The sequence below is a fragment of the Thunnus maccoyii genome, chromosome 2, assembly GCF_910596095.1.
Source record: "Thunnus maccoyii chromosome 2, fThuMac1.1, whole genome shotgun sequence".
NCBI lineage: Eukaryota > Metazoa > Chordata > Actinopteri > Scombriformes > Scombridae > Thunnus > Thunnus maccoyii.
In genome coordinates, this window is record NC_056534.1 from 11,136,967 (window position 1) to 11,142,966 (window position 6,000).

Genomic DNA, 6,000 nt, shown 5'->3' on the forward strand with positions numbered 1-6,000 from the left:
CATGAATAAAATAATAAATAATAAAATCTCTAACTTGCTTGAGAGGTAGTGCAGGCTCCACTTTTCCATTTCTAAATATACTTTTTAAGTAAATCAGTAAATGGACACCTGATACCTTTAATACAATGCAAACAATCAGTAAGTAAACATACCCTGGGAAACGCTCATTGTCTACTTGAATTTAGTCATTATTTGTTTTATTAATGTATCAAGATTACTTAACTCTTTGATATTCTTAATATCAATGAGTTTTTCTTATTTGATGGTACTTGGTCTAATCCTACGATCCAGCACATTACATGATCAAAGGTTTGTGGACAACTTAATCTGCTGCCTCCACTCTTCTTTTCACCTCCTTTCTCCTCCGCTTTTCACAAGATTTCAAAACCTGGCTGCAGGGATTTGCTCTTATTCTGCCACAAGAGCATCAATGAGGTCTACCACTTATATTAGCTTATGTCATCGTTTCAGTTCATCCTAAATGTGTTGGATGGGGTCAGATCTCTATGCAGGTCAGTCAAGCTCTTCTACAACTCAGAAAAACCATTTCTTTATGATTTCATGCATTGACATGCCTTCCCCAAACTCTTGCCACACATTTGGATGTGCATGATTGCCTAAATATCTTTGCATGACCTTCACATTTTCCTTAACTGAAGGTAAGAGGCCTTGTCCAAACTGAAAAACTGTGAAAAACAGCCCCAGGGCTTGATATGTATCTTTTAATGAACATGTTTCAGTCTTCATCAACACTAGGACAAACAAATCTATAATGAGGCATGGCTGACTCACCCTAAATCCTGATGATGGCAATGATGGTTATGCTGATACAGCTCCTGATGCTTATGACAGAGATCATGATGAGTGTTTTGATTTTGAAGTATGCGTTGAGTTTAAGGTCTTTCAAGTTTTTTTTTTGAAATTTGTTATTTTCATTTGGTGTTTTTGAATTGACTATGTGCCTTAGAATAATCATCGGGTATTATCCAGTCAGGCTATCTGAGAGCTACCACCACTGTAACCAGAAGATAAATGCAAATTCTGACCTGTTTAAAATACCGTGACTAATTGGCTGATACTGATTATAGTTAACGTGTTATTGATCAATATTATTTACTTGGTTTATTGTAATCATGTTTACATTTGCATTACCCACATTGATTAATTTGATTTTGTATTCTAGATAGATGTTGAGTGCTTCAAGATGTTTTTCTTTGCTCTTCTAGCCTTTGAAGTTTTTCTCTTGTGGCATGGATAATTAGGGTAGCTAAGACGCAGTGGTCTTTTACCCTTTGCTTGTCAACTGTGGGAAGAGACATCCTCTAGCAGGTGTCCTTACTTGTTAGTGAAGGACCCTTTGAACCTGACTGCTTGATTGGGTCATGCAGCGCTCATAGGACATAGGGTAGTAAGGTATTGATTTCACAAAGATCTAAGTTAGCAATAAAATGATAGAAAGGGGGGAATGTGAAAGTAATATCACATATTAACATGAGTACAGTAATGAGTTTATCATTTTACATATGTATTATAGCTGAGTCAGACTATATGTCTCTGTCTTGAGAAAAACTGCATGTGTCTCATCTACATGTGTACTGGAGCTTGTGTAAGAGCTGGACCTCATTGACTCTGACCTGAAGATAAGACTAGAAGCTGACTCCGTGCTGTATGCTCTTCTCTGATAGATTCACGGTGAAAAACATTATGTTGAAATGACCTTATATAATGACCAGTAACGTGTGCTGTAATCTTTATCTGGGCAAGCAGGGACCTATCAATGCAGCATATGTCTACATTCAATTAACACGGCAGCCCAAAGTCATGTTATGCATGGACAGATAAAATTATTTATTTATTTCTATAAGTCAACAAATTATGTCTTACTAATTAGGCATTACTGCAAAGCCAGTCAGATGTGGAGCTAATGCACAATCAAACCTAATCAATGGACACAGCTACACTGTAAAAAAAAGAAATCGTAAAAAAATGGTAAAAAGTCTGGCAGCAAAAGTTGCTAAATACTTACCATCAAATAACAGTAAAAAACATTTGGATCAGTTAAAACTCTGGTGCAGTATTTTGCACAAGCTTTAGGCAAGAGAGTGATTTTCAGTTTTTGACTTGCAATACAGTGATTGTATTATGCAGAATATACAGTTTAAAATAAAAAACAAACAACAAATATACACATTATATATACACTATCAACAATACAGTGAAAATTCTCTAAATTACTGATCATCTGGCCTATCAGTAGAAACTGAAATCTTAGTGCAGATGGCCAAAATTAGTTTAACATAATTATGTATGGATTTCTTTAATGTGAATATATAATTTATTTACATAGCAGTCAAAGTATGTATATCCATGCTTCACTAATGCGCAGGGTTGGGAAAAAATAGACTTGAAGCTTAAATGAATGGAGCAGCAAAAACAGCAGGTCCGTCTCCCATGCAGCATCCGCGCTAGGGCTGTCACTTTTTCACTGAATAAAGTTTGAATGAATTCACAGTACTATGGAATTCATTAAAATTATATAGAACATTAGCATTGTGTAATTTATAGGCAAAAAATAGAAAGCTAGGTGAGGTTGCTAGGTGAGGTGCTCAGATTCTTTAGCCTTGCATGGGTGAGAAGCTAACAGGTGACTCCATTTGTTGTTGTGGTTATGTTACTGTAAAGTAGTTGCTTCATACAAAGTCGGCAAACAGCCTCATCTTTATCGCTAATTTTGCCATTAATAGAGTAAAATCCAAAATGCTTACACACAATGCTTCTGAGGTGCGTTAGTGTTGGCATAATCAGAGTTTCCTCCAGGTTTAGCCACTGATCTATATAATGAGTGAGCGAGTGCACACACCTGGTAAACAGATAGTAGGCCTCGGTCATGCAGTGTAGCACCCAGAAGCAGTTGCTTAAACTCCACTTGGCTTTCCCCTGGCTGAGAACGCCCTCCTGCAGGGTGGTGAGGCTGGATATGACCATGGGGATGTTGAGGCCCGGAACCTTCCAATAACCACGCAGGCCGTATGTGAAGGCTGTGCCTGGGAAAACCATGCCAGCAAAGCAAAACAACTCAGGAAGAGGCTGGGGGATGCAAAGTTCAAATAATTATCATGATTAAAATACTTATTTTATCAATAAATTTGTGACACATTGATATACTAACATTACATTAAAACATACATATTTTGAGGTGTTCTATTATTTTCCAAGTGTATTACAACTGTATTTCTAACTCTAACCCCAACTATGGATTGTTTCAGCTTCTGCTGTCTGGTAGACGACACAGCAGCCTCAAAGCCCGGACCAGCAGGCTCCGAGACAGTTTTTTTCCACCAGACAACCAGGCTTATGAAAAATGAACACTAATTGCCTGTCTGCACATTACACACACAGTCACACACTCACACAGCACTTTACACACACTACACTATCATTTCACTACCACACTGTAAATCTTACTGCATTGTGTTTCTTTTTGAAATGCTATATTGCTGTTAGTGTGCTGCTATATTGCTATATTGCTAATTTACTGTTATTGCTAATCATTGCTGCTGCAATGTCGAGGAACACACACACCAACACCAACTTAGTTGGTAGGCAGCAGGTTACTGGTAACGTATTTACTTCTAGCAGTAAATAAGTGCAGCTGGGCGGTCTAATGTTTCTTTAATTAATAGTATTAGTAACTTATCAAGCTAACTGGCTAAACTTATTAACACTTGCATACTAGCTGTCACTTAAAGTCTTTCTCAGGTCACAACTTGCCACAGTCTTTTATTTAATGTTTGCAGGACAGAATAGGAGCTTTAACATGTAACTGGTCAACTGACAAATGTAACTTATTAAACGTTACTATGACTGATGTGAGATTCTGATTCGAGGCTAACCTTAATAGCTTCATCAGGACTGGCATAACGTTATGTTTTCTGAAGCCACAAAGACTTACTTAATGCATACACAAAGCAAATGCTAACATTAGCACTGCTGACTCCACATACATTTTAAAATTCTGACACTTATGCAACGTCAACGCTTTAGTTATGTCAAGTTGTAGCTAGCGTTGAATGCTACTATCTTACTTTCCCTTTCTGCTGTCCTTGGTGTTAGCTCAACTCATGTTCAGTTGATATCTCTCTTTATATGAAACTTCATATTATAAAGAAAAAATGAAATGATTACCTTACCTATAGTGAAAGCTGAATGCGAATCATCATCCTCAAATCAACAGGCTTGGGAAATGACTTGCGCTACTTTATCTGGAGAAATTTTTTCTCTGTAGTCTCTGTGCTTCAGACAGAGATCAACAATGTACGCGTAGATTCGAACAATTGAATGTTGAGCAGTCATTGGATGAATCGCTGGGCGGACCTGCCCCCAGAACTCAAACAATATCATTGGTCGAGATCATCTCCCCACAGCGTGATTCATCCAATGATTGTACAACATTCATTTGAATCTGCTCACACTTTCTTGATCTGTCTGAAGCACAGAGACTATAGAGACATTTTCTATGTTTACATTTATATGTTTTTTCAACTATTTTAAGGTCTTACATCCCTTCACCCCCATATTATCAAAGCTCAAGCCTTGCTTGAACTGTTGAGTCCTAGCATCAAATCCCAGTCTTTCACACATCTCTCACCTATTGCTAAAAAAAATAATTCTAAACCACTGTAAAGCTTTACTCATATTGAGGTCCCTCTTTATTCACCTTATATTATCTCTGCTTTTTGCTCTTCATTCCCTTTGACCTGTAGAAATGTTGGAGTGACTTAATGATTTGAGGGAGCAGTAGGACTGCAATGAGGGCCTTGAATTTTGTTGAACATAGACTGACTGTGGCTCACTTGGGGTCTTAATGTTTAGAGAAGAAAAATTAGATCTACAAATGACACCTTCACAAGGAAAAAACACATGGATGCTACATATGCAATTTCAAGTTGTGGTCTAACATAATGTATTGGGGGACAGCTTCCAATATTTTTAAGGTGGATTTATAGCTTTTATTATAGCTTCCTTCAGGTTTTGAAATGAAATTACTTATCTTTTTTAAAATAAGCATGTGTTGCACATGTCAATATGTATGATAACAAAAACACTGTCATGGCAGCATCTCACAAAAATAACAAATGAAGTCGTTAGCACTCACAAATAAGTGCATATCATTTTTTTAATGATGCACAGCGGCAAAAAACAGACAGGTTTCAGCCCTAGGCTTTCCTCAGCATTAGGATGGAACATAGGATACAACAAACATGCATTTTGCTCTGATGGGGCAGTCTTAAGGATAATTTGGATAATTCTATGAATTTACAAAAGAATACTGTATAAAACAAGCCATTATTTAAATTAGGTAATTTTAAGGTATTTCTGCAATGTTTTTCATTAATACTTTTTTTTTTTTTTTTTTAAAAAGTAAAGTAAATTAAAGTAAATTTCTGTGAAATAACTTTTTTTTTTTTTTACAGTGTAGCTTACAATGTGTTCACACATATTATACAACACAATAAACGTCAACAGAGAGAGAGAGACAGTGTGAGAGAGAGAGAGCTTGGTGTCAAAAAAGCTTATTCACTACTACACAATGTGCAAAAGCACACTGATAACCACCATAAAGAAAAATAAAGATAAAGAAAACAAGAGAGAAATCTTGGTGTCAGCACACAGACGCCTTTTGTTCCTCCATGTATATAAATGAGATAGAGAAAATCTTCAACACACCTCAAAATGAAAAACTGTTTTATGATTTCAATACTCATTTTACCCCTGTGGTGTTTGCTCATCTTTTTCCAGCTTTTAACTCGACCATTCATGTTTGTCTGGCATTGTGTTTCACAATAAACAAGCTGCTTTTTCATATTCCTTTTCAGGAGCAATATCAGTCGATTCTTAATAAACACTTTTAAGACATCTTTCACAAACCAAATTGCTGGTCATTTTCAAACATCAGTGGAGAACACACACACATATACACACCATCATAATTAAGTGTAA

The 6,000-nt window shown here is 36.5% G+C and overlaps 1 long non-coding RNA gene across 1 annotated transcript in view; it reads right to left on the minus strand.

Annotated features, from left to right (window-relative positions):
• The window catches only part of LOC121905448, a 38,267-nt gene extending 34,000 nt beyond the window's left edge, over positions 1 to 4,267 (minus strand). The window contains exons 1-2 of the long non-coding RNA XR_006098417.1: positions 4,191 to 4,267; positions 2,861 to 3,044 (exon numbers count right to left, since the gene is read on the minus strand). This is a non-coding gene — a long non-coding RNA (uncharacterized LOC121905448). The remainder of the gene's footprint in view (positions 1 to 2,860; positions 3,045 to 4,190) is intronic.
• Positions 4,268 to 6,000: the final 1,733 nt, after the last annotated feature.